The sequence below is a fragment of the Salvelinus alpinus genome, chromosome 12, assembly GCF_045679555.1.
Source record: "Salvelinus alpinus chromosome 12, SLU_Salpinus.1, whole genome shotgun sequence".
NCBI lineage: Eukaryota > Metazoa > Chordata > Actinopteri > Salmoniformes > Salmonidae > Salvelinus > Salvelinus alpinus.
The window spans coordinates 16,300,278-16,315,816 of record NC_092097.1 but is presented as its reverse complement, the minus strand read 5'-3'; the positions used below and the strand labels follow the sequence as shown (position 1 = coordinate 16,315,816).

At 42.6% G+C, this 15,539-nt stretch overlaps 1 long non-coding RNA gene across 1 annotated transcript; it reads left to right on the top strand.

The window, feature by feature from the left end:
- The first annotated feature begins 4,979 nt into the window (after positions 1–4,979).
- LOC139536566 (uncharacterized) lies at positions 4,980–6,817 on the top strand. Its single transcript, XR_011667327.1, has 2 exons — positions 4,980–5,061; positions 5,573–6,817. It is a non-coding gene; the product is annotated as an uncharacterized lncRNA (long non-coding RNA).
- The last annotated feature ends 8,722 nt before the right edge of the window (positions 6,818–15,539 follow it).

Sequence of the window (15,539 nt, the reverse complement as noted above, 5' to 3'; positions counted from 1 at the left end):
CACACACACACACACACACACACACACACACACACACACACACACACAATAGTTAAGAACCCTCTATTTTGTTAAATAAAACAACCATTTGATGCAATAACAGTATTATAACATAATTTTGCAATTTTGCCACCATAATGGACATGCACACGGTGGCGCTGTCTACTAGCAAATGTACACCCAACATCTGTCATCATCATCAACATCTGTCCCCTAGCTCTATTCTCAGCAGAACAGACAGACAGACATCTCCACATGAACATACAGCAGCAGCACACCAAACACAATGGGTGCATCGTCATCAGCTCGGCTACTGTGTCCGTCTGCTAACCGTCTGTCCTCTGTTCTATGTCGGGCCGGCTCGGTTCAGTCGTCCACTATTATCGTCAAAAGACAGGAAACAGATGCTACATCAGATGCTAACTGTGGGACAATAGCACCATTCTGCATGCCTGTTGGGACATAGGCCTGATGTTATATTTATTGTGACCAGCTTCAACATGCATGCAGAACAATTAATATAATGGACAGTTGCAGCTTTCAATACTAATCTATTCTATTTCCATTTCCACTCTGTTCAGTGGTCATGCTGTTGATCTCCACAAGATGGCAGTAGAACTTGTGCTATTGACAGGTACATGTGTCCAGCTAACCTCAGCAGAGCAAGATCTTCTCAATATGGACTTCATTATGAAATGTAGGCCTACGTGGCGCTCTGATTTGATGAATCCCTTGTCCTCTCAACTCAAATAGTGCAGTTTACTCAGTTCAATCTCCAATCTAAAGCAGCCTGAGGGTGGGGTTAGTGCTCACTGTGTCACTCAAAAGCATAATAGCATAATATCATGGATGCCCTTGCTGTGCATTTTGCTAGATTTTCATTGAATAGTGATGTTTACAGTATCCATAACTTCCATGTGGGCACAATCAGAATGTGGACAAGATCAGGACAAAGGTCGCATGTCAGCTCCAGGTATAGACGAGGCTAGCGTTAGTTGCTTCCTTTGTGCCAGACAGACAGGGCATCTGAATACAGCTCTGGTGTGTCAGGCTCACCTGCCCTTTGTGCTTCGGCCCAATCCAATATTTTCCCTGGTAATTCCCCCTCTACTGCACGACATGGCTGCTCTTTCAGAGTTAAGTCCACATAAGCTCCCACTTGAGTGTCAGAAGCAGAACGATGACTGTGGTTGCCTAGCGACATCTCAGTGAGTGCACCTAGAGGTGGTGGGTAAACACTTTGAGCCTTCCAGGGGGAGAAGTGACATCACTCTGCTTCCTGTGATAGGTGTCATATAACATGTTTGTTTGCATCTCTTATTTGTTACATTTTAATTGATGTCATACTGCTGTTCTCCAGCACGGAAATTCAGACCTGAGTTATGCATTCCTAAATGGAACTATTCCCTTTATATGCGCTTATCTCTCTACCTGTATTCTGACCTTGAATTTAAGCATGGGGAAATTGCCAGTGCCAGCAAGGTATGCGTTTGAGGTGGAGATCAAAGAAATGAAGGTGTGGCGGAGGGTGTGTCTATTCTAACCTTAGTTTATTTACCTAATACTTCCACCACGCGAGAGGAACCTGTCGGTTCCAAGTGGAATAAGCATCTACTTCATTTTTTTCCGATAGAAATAACAGCATTCTCCATGCACTGTAATTTATAAATAGATAAGAGCTATTGATAAGAGCTAGGTAAATTAGTAATCCATTTGGAAAAGGGGGTTGTAAATACACATAGCAATTTTTGGGATTATTTTTCCTTCTGATCCCTGGTGACGAATGTGAAACCAGTCATATGGAAGTCAACTGAAAATCATATCAACATGTATTGCGGCCCCTTTTCAACAGTGAAGTAGGCTATAAATAGCTGTGCCTTTATTTAGAATTTTTATTGTATGCCCTCATAACTTGCGGTGTTCAATTTGGAGACCCAAGCTATAGGCATCTTCTGTAGGACGTTTTAATTATATGCCCAGGCTTTTCTCAGTTTTATTTTACAATTTGTATCATGTTAAATATTAGCCACCATCGGGAGCCACGGTCATTAATACCCACATACATTCATAACTGTCAATTAAGTTTTAGTTTCCTTAATTGTTTACCTTTCTTTCCTCTGTCACGCACATGTAGTTGTTCCTGAGGGTTGCTAGCATTAGTGGATCATATAAGCCTAATGTTAATTTGGGACATGTAGCCTATTTGAATCATTATGGAACTCAGACCACACGTAGCCAGTTTCACGACGACTGGACCGTTGGCATGCAGTTCCATGATTAGTGAGAATTAGGGAACATTTATAGGACTATTTTACACATACTTCAACTTCCAATGTTTCATGGACTGAGCTTGTATATTGTATATATATGTTAGCTATAATATTGTTATAATGCCTTCATTATTAAAGCAGACGTGGTTGTAACACTTTGCTGCACCCCACAGATGAACCAGTTCTGCCTGTGCCAGATACTAACCTTACTCCCACACACACACAGAGAGAGATGGCTGACACAAACCATTTATGAGCACTGATAAGGCAGGGGGGCGCTCTGACCTCAGGCGCCAGTTGCTGGTGTCTGCTTCAACATCTTGTCAATACAAGAGACAACCCAGACCGGCATGGCACTCAACGAGCATGCGCATGCATATACACACACACACACACAAACCCCTGTTTCAGGCGGGAGTTCCAAGGACAAAGAACACTACTGAGAACCAATGGAACATTGATATCAGCCTGAAGGGGACCGCCCTCCACTCACAGCGACCAGTCAGGAGAGCAGAACTACTAGAATCTAACTACGTCATTTCACTGTATAAAATGTATTGCACAATATGAGTCGGGGCTCCTCCTGCTAGCTCCCTCTGAGCTAAATGGACGAGCCCGTGCACGTGTTGTCAGATATCTTTGCAACTTATTAAACTGCCTTAAATATCATACCTTATCCACCTGGTCTAGCGTCTCAACTTGGTCTCTCTCTTCTAGTAAATATCATCTGATCTTTAACATGGTAGCAGAGGATGGTTTTCTAAGAACCTGAATTCGGTCCATAGGAGGATGATGAGAAGAGAGAGAGAAGTTGGAGACAAATCGAGAGACGGGTGACCTGAAAAGGAGCTGCCGGGGATTCATCTCACCTCAGGAATCTGATCTAAAAGTCGACTAAACAAAAGGTAAGCAGAGCCGGTTAAATCAAAAATCTGCATATTGTAATATAGAGATAACCAAATTTAAGATCAGTGACTGAGTGTGAGTATGAATTTCCGTTAAATTTATTATATAAGTTGCATACTGAGGCATTGATGCAAAGATATTTGTCATATAGTCTAAGAATGAAAAGAGATGAAATGAGTAATGAGAAATGATTGACCACCGTAGAAGCGGGCCTAGTTGCTAGAACTAGAAGGATCCTGCACGGTTGAAGTGTCTGTTCAAGTTGTATCAGTGTCCGGGACTAGAAGTTAGTGTAAGTTGAAGATGTAAGTTGTTGGCAACCTCGTACACGCCTCGGACACCCTTCTAGGTAGCATCGGAATTAAACTGAGCTTGATCATTCGGGAGCTCGTGCTGAATTGGCAAATCCGGGTAAGGTTAATAACTATTTTTTAACTGGTCGCCGCTCGGTACCTAAGTCCAAGCCTGAGCTTTAATGTGGTGAGGACTTAATCCTCTTGGCCATGTTTTAAATTCTTGTGACAGGTATAACTATGTAATTATGTTTTGTTTGTAGTAAACGTTTGGGTTAAGGGGATTTACATGTTCCCAGAGACAAGGTATCTTAAAGGGGCACACTCATATATGGAATATTCAGAGTTTTATTTTCTGAGTTTTAATTAGACAAGGAAATTTTTAATTTTTAAAGATAAGGGGTTCTTTAATAGGTCTAGACATGGTATGGAACACGAATGTAAGGGGGTGTTGTAACCTTTGACCTGCATCATGGCTGTCTCTTGAAGTCTGATCAGCTTCGGGGGAGGGCCATGTAGATAATGCATTTGTGGTCATTTGGTATACTGGTTTTGAGGTAAATTAATATGTAAGGACTCTAGAAATTGCCACCATAGACATGTTTTTCTAAAAATCCATGAGTTTAGATGAAGCCAAACAGTGAGACATTTAGTTAAAATTTGGAAACAAAACAGTTGTTACAGACAGATAAGGGAAAGGGCAGACAGACAGGCCCTCCCTACACTGCTGAGACCTTGAAGGTTTGAGAGCAGAGAGGGGAGTTTCGGAAGGGGCGCCAGGACATGGATAACAGAATGGGTAGATAACAGTTACTGAATGGAGACATGAAAGGGGCGCTCCTACAATGATAATGTAGAACATAAGAATATTTTACTATTCTTACCTAAGTCATTATTTAGAATAGGTAAGGTTGTTACCTGGCTAGAGCCAGGTATCAAGAGGGGGATGGGTACATTGTGGTCTAGGATAGGATGGGGCCTATTGGATAATAAACTAATTATAAAAAAATAAATAATAATAATTAAAAAATAAATAATAATAATAATTAAAAAATAAATAATAATAATAATTATAGCTAACAAATAGGTATAGAAGTTAAATATATAATCAGATAAAACAAATGAGAAACTGGTGGTTAACCGAACCTGTATGTCCAGGATTTTATGCGTTACAGATGAATTAAAGGAGAAGGTGATTCACTTGACCTGGGGGCATATCGCACTTGGAGGGTGAGACACACTGGCACTGCCGAATGATCACAGAGTTAGGGAGAAGAACTGTTGCTAATAAAGCTCAGGGGTCAACTCCTTAATGAAGAATTCCCTGACCCCGACCTGTCATCACTGTGAACGTTCATAGAAGTGAAAGTGTTGCTTGATCTCTGGCTGATGATGTGTTCTCTGGGAGAGGGTGGGGTTTTACAGGACTGCTTGTAGTCCTGAGCTGTCCGATTAGGATACGATGGGGATGTTACCATCGCAGTACTGCCAGAACAACCACCAGTTCCAACAGACCAGGGATTCAGCCGGCCTCCTCCACCACTTCAAGACCAACTCCCACACCACCACCTAAGCTCTCCAATCTGGTACAGGTAATAAATGTAAAAGACATCTCAGATAGTGACCAATTGGGGACTTAAACTGAATATGAGGAAAGGGAGAATATGTGGTTGGCCTACAAAACAATAAATAGAAAGGACTGTGTCGTATGTGGACATGCCAGACCTATTCTGGCTGCTCACCCATTTGCCCTAAGTAATGGGGAAGGTTGGATGTGTACATTGGAAAGTTTAAGCCAAATTCAACCCTGTGTAAAACTCTGAGTCTTGTGTTCCCAGAAGTCCCTCCCCAGAAGGTACCGTGGGGAGTTAAGGCATATGGGGGATATTACAGCTGTATCACTGGTACAGGTAGGGGTATAGACTATGTGAGGCTCCCTACTACTGCCTGCATCACTAATGTCACTATTAACTAGAGGTGTTGCTGATGTATGGTGGATGTGTGGACCTGCCAGGCAGTTGACCCCCATTTTGAAAGGAAATTGTCGTTGCACATGTGTTTTGGCCAGTCTGATAACACCATTGCCTATTATTGAGGTTACAGCTAATCAACTTCTGGGAGCTGCACATGACACAGAGGCTCGGAACCAACCCAGGAGACGGCAGAGCCGAGACGCTACTTGGTCCGAGGGTACAGATAACATCCACACCAACCTCTTGGGGGTCCTAATAGGGGTCCCCCCACGAATTCCAGGCATTAAACAGAAATGATGGTCTGTGGCATCTGATGCCCACCATTCTTGGTCCAGCTATTGTTGATACTAAACAAAATGCCTGGATCAATTATATCTACTATAATCAACAATGATTTGTCAACTACACCCACACTGCACTTAGGGGGATGGCTGAACAATTGGATGCCACCTCTCGAACTGCTAGACAGAATAGGCTAGCACTAGACATGATACTGGCCAACCAGGGAGGTGTATGTAAAATGATTGGAGAACAGTATTGCAAGTTTGTCCCTAACAATACTAGTCCGGATGGGAGCATTTAAAAAAAAGCTCTGAGTGGGTTGGTAAGGTTATCGGTGGAGATGGAGGGTCTTGCAGGTGTGGAGGAGAGTGGACTGTTCCCCTGGCTGGGTGGTTGGTTTGGTAAGTACACTACAATGATGAATACTGGATTTCGGTGTCCCTAGTTGTTGTTTTTCTTATGCTCATGTGCTGTGCTGCCTGTATCATACCTTGTTTGAAGAAGTCTGTTACAGATGTGGCAAGGACCTCTGGTATGATGCCGTTGCTTGATGCTCCAGTTGGAGAGGCTGATACGGAATCAAGCTTTCGCAGGAGAGGCCTGACAGAGGAGGACCCTTGGTTTGCTGCAATTGATGTTGTCGAATGAATAAAAAGTGATGTTTGTCCTCCCTGTTGTGAAGGTTTGAAGTTCCCGGGTGGCGACGAGCCCACCTGGTACAGGTTGTATAGAGGGATGGACCTGAGGGTTTAACATTCATTTTCTCGTTTTTTGGTTAATAATGTGGGATTTTGGACTCAACAAGGCTTCGAGGCGGTCCATGGCCAATTGGCCGCTACATCCCTGATGGCATTTCAGAATAGAATCGCAGTAGATATGTTGTTGGCTGAGCGCGGAGGTGTTTGTGCCATGTTTGGGGAGCAATGTTGTACTTTCATTCCCAAAAATACAGCGAATGATGGAAGTCTTACCGCCGCCCTAGAGGGTCTTCGCACGCTTAATGGGAAGATGAAACAGCACTCCGGAGTGGACACTACTATGTGGGATTCTTGGATGGATGCTTTTGGCAATTATAAAATGCTTGTTTCCTCTATCCTTGTCTCAATTTCTGTTTTTGCCGCGATACTTGTGCTTTGTGGTTGCTGTTGCATTCCATGTGCTCGCACTCTGATACCCTATCTGCTATAGACCCAAAGCAGACCGATAGGGGTCAGATGTACCCACTCCTTGCTATTGAGGAAGCTGAGCCTGGGTATCAATTTGATGACTAGTGATGGCTAGAGGATTTACTATTGTCACGTCTCTGGTGAGACGTGAAGAGGGGGAATAATAAAAAAAATTGTTTGCTGACAGATTTTACTGTGGTCACGTCTTTTAAGACGTGAAGAGGGGGATTTGTTAGCTATAATATTGTTATAATGCCTTCATTATTAAAGCAGACGTGGTTGTAACACTTTGCTGCACCCCACAGATGAACCAGTTCTGCCTGTGCCAGATACTAACCTTACTCCCACACACACACAGAGAGAGATGGCTGACACAAACCATTTATGAGCACTGATAAGGCAGGGGGGCGCTCTGACCTCAGGCGCCAGTTGCTGGTGTCTGCTTCAACATCTTGTCAATACAAGAGACAACCCAGACCGGCATGGCACTCAACGAGCATGCGCATGCATATACACACACACACACACAAACCCCTGTTTCAGGCGGGAGTTCCAAGGACAAAGAACACTACTGAGAACCAATGGAACATTGATATCAGCCTGAAGGGGACCGCCCTCCACTCACAGCGACCAGTCAGGAGAGCAGAACTACTAGAATCTAACTACGTCATTTCACTGTATAAAATGTATTGCACAATATGAGTCGGGGCTCCTCCTGCTAGCTCCCTCTGAGCTAAATGGACGAGCCCGTGCACGTGTTGTCAGATATCTTTGCAACTTATTAAACTGCCTTAAATATCATACCTTATCCACCTGGTCTAGCGTCTCAACTTGGTCTCTCTCTTCTAGTAAATATCATCTGATCTTTAACATATACCACTGTATTTTTGATTAGTCAATATATTTAGTGCGTAAAGGCCCTTCAAACCTGTTTTTTTATGATTCATACTTTCCTAACCCTAAAACCTACCAGTTGGTGCTGAAACGGAGATGAATATGCATATACTTAGATGGCTTTTTCTTATTGAGCCCTATATTCTGAACGCGTTTTCTCTATGTATTCTAGTATGTCGACAAAATACGAATGAAAGGTACATCGTATTTAAAGGGATGGCTTAAGATAAATGTACTGAATAAAAACTCCATGAGAAAATCTGTTGGCCAGAAAGTGGGAAGGTTCCAGCGGTTTACTTACTTTTATTCAGTGCGCAGTTGAAGTCGGAAGTTTACATACACCGTAGCCAAATACATTTAAATTCAGTTTTTCACAATTCCTGACATCTAATCCTATTGTCAGTTAGGATCACCACTTTATTTTAAGAATGTGAAATGTTAGAATAATAGTAGAGAGAATTATTTATTTCAGCTTTTATTTCTTTCATCACATTACCAGTAGGTCAGAAGTTTACATACACTCAATTAGTATTTGGTAGCATTACCTTTAAATTGTTTAACTTGGGTCAAACGTTTCAGGTAGCCTTCCACAAGCTTCCCACAATAAGTTGGGTGAATTTTGGCCCTTTCCTCCTGACCCAGCTGGTGTAACTGAGTCAGGTTTGTAGGCCTTTTTGCTCGCACACGCATTTTCAGTTCTGCCCACAAATGTTATATAGGATTGAGGTCTGGGCTTTGTGATGGCCACTCCAATACCTTGACTTTGTTGTCCTTAAGCCATTTTGCCAACTTTGGAAGTATGCTTGGGGTCATTGTCCATTTGGAAGGCCCATTTGCGACCAAGCTTTAACTTCCTGACTGATGTCTTGAGATGTTGTTTCAATATATCCATGTAATTTTCCTCCCTCATGATGCCATCTATTTTGTGAAGTGCACCAGTCCCTCCTGCAGCAAAGCACCCCCACAACATGATGCTGACACCCTGTGCTTCAAGGTTGGGATGGTGTTCTTTGGCTTGCAAGCTTCCCCCTTTTTCCTCCAAACATAATGATGGTCATTATGGCCAAACAGTTCTATTTTTGTTTCATCAGACCAGAGGACATTTCTCCAAAAAGCATGATCTTTGTCCCCATGTGCAGTTGCAAACCGTAGTCAGTTTTTTTATGGCGGTTTTGGAACAGTGGCTTCTTCCTTGCTGAGCGGCCTTTCAGTTTATGTCGGTATATGACTCGTTTTACTGTGGATATAGATACTTTTGTACCTGTTTCCTCCAGCATCTTCACAATGTCCTTTGTTGTTGTTCTAGGATTGATTTGCACTTTTCGCACCAAAATACGTTCATCTCTAGGACATAGAACGCGTCTCCTTCCTGAGCGGTATGACGGCTGCGTGGTCCCATGGTGTTTATACTTGTGTACTATTGTTTGTACAGATGAACGTGGTACCTTCAGGCGTTTGGAAATTGCTCCCAAGGATGAACCAGACTTGTGGAGGTCTACAATTTTTTGGCTGATTTATTTTGATCCCATGATGTCAAGCAAAGAGGCACTGAGTTTGAAGGTAGGCCTTGAAATACATCCACAGGTACACCTCCAATTGACTGAAATTATGTCAATTAGCCTGTCAGAAGCTTCTAACGCCATGACATCATTTTCTGGAATTTTCGAAGCTGTTTAAAGGTACAGTCAACTTAGTGTATGTAAACTTCTGACCCCCTGGAAGTGTGACACAGTGAATTATCAGTGAAATAATCTGTCTGTAAACAATTGTTGGAAAAATGACTTGTGTCATGCACAAAGTAGATGTCCTAACAGACTTGTCAAAACTATAGTTTGTTAACAAGAAATTTGTGGAGTGGTTGAAAAACGAGTTTTAATGACTCCAACCTAAGACTTCAACTGTAGCCACACCTGTAGAGTGCATTTACGTGCCTACATTAGGTAAGTCTGAATACCAACTACTGAGAAGTGTGTAGGGAAGGTGGACATTTCCTAAGTCTGAATCTGCCCCCAAGTGGGAACAGCAGCATGACACTGGGGGGGGGGGGGGGGGTTGTGTGTGTTTGTATTACTATACCCGTGGATACCGGAAATCCCCAAGTCCCCACAAGGATGGTAAAACAAGGAAAATTCTCCCTCGTGGGATATTTTAGGCTTAGTGGTTCAGGTTAGGGTTAGAATTGGGGGTTAGGTTTAGAGTAAGGAATTATGATTAGGTTTAGGGTTATGGTAAGGGTTAGGGGTTAGGGAAAATAGGATATTTAATGGAAATCAATTTTGGGTCCCCACTAGGATAGTAAAAAATTGTGTGTGTGTATGCGTGCGGGCGTGTCTATTGTTGAGGCAGCACATGAAGGATTCTAAATATGGATTGAGAAGTTCCAAAAGCTGGTGGTGAAAGGAAGAGGTCAAGCCAAAGTACCTTCCCCTTGTTTACCTTTTCAGATGGACATGCTCTTGAAAGGCCATGATGGTTAAAGGTTAACCATGGTTCAAATCAAGAGGAGGCTCAGTCCTAGAGGACCAGAGGTCAGCGGGAGGTTAAGAGGAGTCTTTACCGTTTGAAGTAACAAGTCAGAGATCATCTAGCAGCTGGCCTTGATCTCCATGAAGAGGAAAAACACCTAGGGCTCTATTCAATCTGTATCGCCTAACCGTTACAGACTGCGCTATAGAAATGTAAAGGTCATTTCTGATTGAGCCGACATATACAGCATTTACCGGGAATGCAGTCTCCGCCAACGCTAAACATTGCCTTTAAATTTCAATTGGGCTTTAGCGCTGAATTTCCACGATACATATTGAATAGAGCCCTTATTCTTTATTTACACTAACTTATTGGGGTCTTTCTCATTCATGTCTTTTACTGTTCCAGAGTGGGTTAATGAGTATTGGGGTCGAGTGAAGCGGTCTGCTCTGCCCTGGAAATGAGCCCAGTGTTTATGACTGCCGCTGGAATGGGCTCATAACCGCTGCTGAACCTGTGAAGTATTGAATCTGGGATTAATAGCCTGTTGGCCTCTTTAATGGGCCTCATTTAGACCAGCCCACTGCTGCAGGCCACACACACACACACACACACACACACACACACACACACACACACACACACACACACACACACACACACACACACACACACACATCACAGTGTCATGCTGCTGACTAGTCCCTTAGGCAGTGTCTCTCAGGCTCATCACCTGGGGGCCGATTCAGACTTAGGAAAAGTACACCTTTCCTGCGCACTTCTCAGTAGTTGGTATTCAGACTAACCTAATGCAAGCGCGTAATGTGTTCTACAGGTGTGGCTACCTTGCGCGCACTGAATAAAAGTAAGAGCCGAAATCCCTTCTACTTGATAGCCAACAGATTTTCTGATTGGAGTTTTCATTCAATAGGGGTTTCAGTACATTTATCTTAAGCCATCCCTTTAAAAACGATGTACCTTTAATTCGAAATTTGTCGACAGACACTACAATACATCGAGAAAACGGGTTCAGCAGGTACATAGTCAGATAGGTTGGCATTACTCTTCATCATGTTACTGTAATATCATTACACATACACAGTTAATGCTAGTACACATGGTGGCTGATTACTTATTTATACTAATCACTCTGCTTCCAATCTATTATTCATGTGAAGCACTGGTCTGCATGCCTGTACTGATGCTGACGAATGGAAATGGGATTGAATGGAAATAGAAGACAGAGCAGGAGTCTCTCATTCTCACCATACTCTCCACCCCAGTCTACATTAGCCATGGATGATGGCTTCCAAACCCTTCAAAGTGGGCTTGCTCACAATCACTGCACTCTGACAGGACCAGATAAGGCACTAACACCACATTGGGAAGGGTAGATGCTGCAAGTCAGTTATTCAACAAGGTATTTTAGTGCAACGCAGTTGATTCTCCTGCTTTGGGGCCCAATTCAATCAGATCCGCTTTTGCCAAAATCTGTATAGCGGTTGTTTTGGCGATGTCAGAGGTGGAACTGCATTAGAGTTGTCAAATCCACAAGCAGCCCTGTGCAGTAGGCTATTGCGGACACTGCCATTGGATGCAGCGAGTCGTATTAGTAATAATCCCATACAGCCTCTACACCTCGATAACTGATATAAATCTTTATTGCTTCGTTTAATGATTTTAAATTTGACAGTCATTATTTCGATAGGATATACAGCCTACACTTTCTCGTTCCGAACTTCTAACACGAGTGGGAGGGGTGTAGCTTCGTGATAAACACACGAGCAGCCGCTCACCGATTTGACAGCTCTTAATGCAGTTACACCTCCGACACCACCAAAACACCAGCTATGCGGGTGTCGGCTATTGTCGGTTAACGCTTAATCTGATTGAATCGCAGCCTTGATCTCATTCACGACCTGATCTTAAAATAGCAGGAGAGCCCCACTGTGTCAGCACAACAGACCCGGTATACAAGTCCCTCCCAGGGCACTGACCACACCGAAGCAGCCCCATCAGCACTAAATTGTAAACAGTCAGTTACCAGGGCATCACCAACACCCGGCGGTCCAAGTCTTTCTCAGATTGGATTGTTCCCTCTGCCGGCCCAAGAGACTAGGCCTTTTTTTTAGGGAGGAAATTAAAGAGCTGAGCTGAGCGCATTTGAAAAGGAGAACTTTATTTACAACACATAAGGGGCTGGCCGCTGGCCAACTGCTAAACTATTGCTCAGTAGCCTATACACCATTTATCAATAAGCTACATCAAGTTTGCTTTTCTCTCTCTTTAACTCTTTAAACCTTATCAGTCCTAGGGACTCCCAACAAAATAATCAGATTTTTTTCACTACATTAATTTATCTGCATGTCTCGCCCTTATATTTAGCCTCACAATGAAGTGTTTCACCATTTTATTTTCAGGACAACCAGGGCTACAAGTAGAACACAAAACGATTTAATATTTAACATAAAACATTGAGTTTTATTGACAAATGTGACCGACTGCCTTGATTTGGTCTTATGTAGCAACATTTCAAATTGTGTTTTTTTAATTTTACATTGGATAAAAGCAGACACACAGAGCTACAAAATGGTATATCATACACTGCATTTGAGGAACAATGGGAAAGTAATTCTGCTTTGAAAGTTGATAAACTTGTAACCTCAAACCTCAAAATGGCCTTTGAATTTTTGGTACCTACTGGAGAGCTCTTTGCCCACACCCATTCAGCATCGTTCACACCCTCTTAAGCTTTAGCCCCCACCCAAACTCTGACCATTTTACTCGCCCTAGCGTTGGTGACTAACTGTGCTGCTGGCAACAATGTAATTACGCTTTTTTGACGGCGTTTGCTGACACTGGCCATATTCAACGGGTGTTGAGCATTCGTAAATTCATCAGTTATTCTGCACTCTGGCACACTCAGATGAGAGTGCTCTGAAATCGGAGTAGATGGCCAGACTGAATTTACGAACAAACCCGAAATGGTTACTTGCATAGTGGAATCTTTTGTTAAGACATGTAGCTAGCTAGCTAGGTAAACAATTTACTATCATCCCAACTCAGATGTTACTACCCTGCATGAATCTGCAGGTAGCTAACCAACCAGGTTCAATGTTAGCTAGCTAACATTAGACTATAACTAGCAAAGCAAATGGCTCTGCGATACGAATAATAAGATCATACACGTAACGTTAGCTAGCGAGCCAGCCAGCTAACGTTAGCTAGCAAACAGTACACTAACTTGAAATGAGACCACTTTCTGTCAAAATTAGAAACGTGTAATCTCTGAAAATGTAGCTCGCTAGACTATCTTACACATATACATCAAGGATGGACACTTCTCCCTCTCTGTCACGGATGCCATGGTTGCCCTTAGTTTGAAGATGTAATCCAGAGACTGGTGTTTTCTCCATCTCCTTAGCTATGATACTCAAATTCCACTGATTTCAAAACTCGGTCCTCCAGAAAGTGGAGAGCAACACTTATCCAGTTTTACTACGCGATACATTTTTATAAAAAGCCGCGTTAAACATGATTTCCTACACATACTGACCAGCTCAAATAGACAGAAGTATGCTATATGGCAGACCAATCCAAACTCATCTCTCGGCATGTCCAGCCCACTCATTATCTCAGCCAATCATGGCTAGGGGGAAGGTTGCTGACTTTTCTGTGGCTAAACCAACTAGGCTCGTAATTTAACAATTCTATTAGTATTTACATATGGCATACTAGTTTGTTATTAAGGCACATGAAAGGTCACATGCATTTGTATTTAAAAAATGGCTCTCCTGTGAAGTAGTGACCTGCGACATACACCTAGGTTCTTGAAACGAGTCACAAATGTCAAGCAAAAACCAAATAGAAAATTAATTTATAAGAATGCTGTAAGTACAGAAATAGTTTGCTCAGTAGAAAATGAATATCCAACTAGTTAGTGACAACTGTGTGTTGTTTGTGACAGCACCTATGATATTCTATCTCGAAGAAACCTTACCTTCTAATGACTTGTTTGACTTGTGAACGTCATCGAACAAAACATTGAGCAAACATGCGCATTTGTGAGAGTCTCCGCTATTCATAGTGGGCTAATAATAGTATGTAGCTCAAACCGTATGGATTTTACATACATTTTTGTGAGAAGAACCGTTTTCGGGATCCGGCCTTATCTCACAATCCGCTCTAGCTCACCCCCTGTTAATCACACATAATAATGGTTGGTATCAGCTGAAGCAGAAGAACAGAAATAGACAAAACCAATGCAAAAAAAGAAGTCTGTAGCTCAAACACACACTGTTTAAGGAGTTGGAAGAACTAAATCACGCCGGTGTGATTGTGGGACTCAAAGTGTGCAGGCCAGGGCCACAGGAACTGTTTGCCAATATATCAAAGTGGCCTAACCCTTGAAGAAACCGAAGTAACCCTCCATTTGCATCATCATCTGAAGACAATTATTACTTTTTAATAGTTACTTGTGCAAAAGCAATGCCATTCACAGGTGATGGAATCTTCTTGTTAGTATGGTTGCTGTGCTTCACTGTATGAATGGAAGGATTCCTTATTAAATTTCTCTCTCTCTCTCTCTCTCTCTCTCTCTCTCTCTCTCTCTCTCTCTCTCTCTCTCTCTCTCTCTCTCTCTCTCTCTCTCTCTCTCTCTCTCTCTCTCTCTCTCTCTCTCTCTCTCTCTCTCTCTCTCTCTCTCTCTCTCTCTCTCTCTCTCTCTCTCTCTCTCTCTCTCTCTCTCTCTCTCTCTCTCTCTCTCTCTCTCTCTCTCTCTCTCTCTCTCTCTCTCTCGTTGGGTCTGAGTGGACCTGGGTCTAAAACAGGTTAAAAAAATAATATATATATATAATTTCTCTCTCTGGGTGTCTCATTAAAGGCTCTCTATCTAATGAGATTAGGTCCTGGGGATTAATGGTGTGGCTAATTGATAGACACACAGCCGGGGAGGATTAAAATCCTTCCATTCCCCCGCCGCTTTTTGGGGCCTCAGCTGACTAATTGAAATCACAGGGATGGACCCAAATACACGTTGTGACCCAGCTCTGCAGTGTACAGGGAGTTAGAACCATCAGGCCTTGACATCCAGCAAAAACACAAACAGAGAATAGTACAGTCAGTCATTTAGCGAGGGTGCAAAATAACCAATGGCCAAGTTTAAGATAAAAATAGTATCAAGAGTATATATTCCAGGAGGGTGTAATCTCAGAAAGTTGGAGTGAAGAACACTGATGGTTGAACAGGGTAGAAATAAGTAAGGTGCCACATTTTTAAAACATCTCTCAT